Below are 2,240 nucleotides of genomic sequence, written 5' to 3'. Positions count from 1 at the left end.
AGCTAAACGATCCCTCTATTTTCACGTTTCTGCTGCATATTGTGTTTTTCATCTCTGTATTTAGAGGCAGCAACATGACCCCCTTAATTTTAACGTACACAGTACACACCATTTTCATATTAGTCTCAGTATTTAGAAGCAGATTGACACCCCTTTATTCTATCTTACACAGTGCATATGTGTCTCCTCATCTCTGTATTTAGAGACACTGAAAGGATCAGTCTATTTTTCTTTATACTATATACATACGTCCCCTATTCTTCTCCTTAGAGGCAGCCAACTGATGTGTTTTAACCTACACAATATACATACTTCTACTATACGTCTTATTTTCTGTATTTAGAGTCAGCAAAATAAACCCCCCTTTAATAACTATAGCTCCCCTATGCCTTCTCAATCTCAGAATTTAAAAGCAAAATCACCACTTTGATTGAACCTGCGCATTGCACATGTCTCCACAATCTTTACAAGGGGCTGGATCACATATTGGTAAATAGTGTTCTTGTGTTTGTAGGGGATTGCTAGCAAACAAAGAAAATTGAAAAGTACTAGAAATCAAAGTAAATAAAAACAGGAAGACATACAATCTAGATGAATGATATTGTTTTCAGGTTTTCTGAATATCTTCACAATTCTAATTGAAGAATTTGGAGCTGGATTAATCAGTAGGCAAATATTTAAACGTGTAAACGCACAAAAAGTAAATAATTGAAATCATATAAGCCTATGAAATGTCCAAACACAAGAAAAGTGGCTGCTGAGTTGTGGAGGCTTTGTCCTGTAGCAGATGTGCTCCAGTCCAGGGCTGGGGAGTGGAGCCTGCCGTCTGCACTGGTGATCTGTACACACACACACACACACACACACACACACACACACACACACGGTAGAGGGAGTGAAGAAGGGAACGGTCCCTCTCTCCCTCGCTAGAAGTTCTCCTGTAAGTCAGCTCCAACTTGCAGCCTTCCAGCTCTCATGCACACTTCCACTTCGCCTCTTGCACTGTGATGTCCCTTCTCTGGACTTGGTAAGTGATACAGGCACCAGCTACAGGTCTCCTTGTGACTGAGCTAGTTCCATGTAGGCTGATCTGAGCTATTCTGCAGTCATTGTGCACAAAGCCCATGAATCATGACCAGAGGTTTTACTCTAATCCGCATCAACCCTCAGTTCCCATCACCTGACATTTATAGAGAACTCACAACATTCTCTGTACCCTGTGTTAGGGCAGGCTCTCATCGCATGTATATTTTACAGCGAGACCAAGCGAGTCTATATTACAATTGTGCTCTATTAAAATATACACTTTATATAATATCTATAGGAGGGATGGATGGTAGTGGCTGACCATGGAATTTTACTAAGGAAAAAAAAACCCTGGTGACCCCCTGATACCAATGCATGCTGCATGTGGTCACACAAAACTTACTTTCCTTCTGCCAAACATCCGCTCATCCCTTTTTATTTCTATTTTGTTGATATAAATGATTTTATTTATTTTGGAAACACGGAAAGTCACGTCGAGAGCAAGTGTTTAATGTGCAAAGTGCAGATTTAATTATCTTGTAACAAGATACACTTTGTATGGGGAAAGGGAGCTTTGAGTGACATTTGATTGTAGGAATTTGGCAGCAAAAAGCCATAGCCAAATCTTTCAGGACCGGGAGCTTTTTGCACTGGGATCCCTGAATCATGCGTCATTGCCGGAGCAGTTGCTGAAACTAAGGGCTAGATCAATATTTATACACCTATTGACCTCTTTATTAAAGCTCTTAATTATGAGATTATTAGACGCATCCCCCTTTCCCAAATGTAACTTCTTATCTGCCCCCAGTTTACTGCAGCCAGCACTGTCTGGGCACTGTCACAGCCAAAGAGTTAAATCTTTGCTGCTGGTTTCAGAGGACCAGCTCAATGTAAACGTCATTGTCATCAATGTCCTGCACTAGTCAGTCTAATCATTTCTTTTGCCTCTTTACATCTTTCATTACTTCTATGTGGATGTGTTTTTATTTTATTTTATTACGAATCTTTGTACTGATATAGCTTTAGCCGTGTATGTATATGTTTCTATAACTTGTGTATTTATAACAACAAATAACACACATAACTTAAAAGTATACGTATATTTTATAATTCTATAATGCATATGTTACATATCTTATTCATTGATCGTAAGTGTATGGAATTACGAAGATATGTCTCTCTCTCTCTCTCTCTCTCTCTCTCTCTCTCTCTCT

This window comes from Nanorana parkeri, unplaced genomic scaffold (genome assembly GCF_000935625.1).
Source record: "Nanorana parkeri isolate BGI_ZX_2015 unplaced genomic scaffold, ASM93562v1 scaffold449, whole genome shotgun sequence".
Lineage (NCBI taxonomy): Eukaryota > Metazoa > Chordata > Amphibia > Anura > Dicroglossidae > Nanorana > Nanorana parkeri.
Note: the sequence above shows the minus strand (reverse complement) of the source record.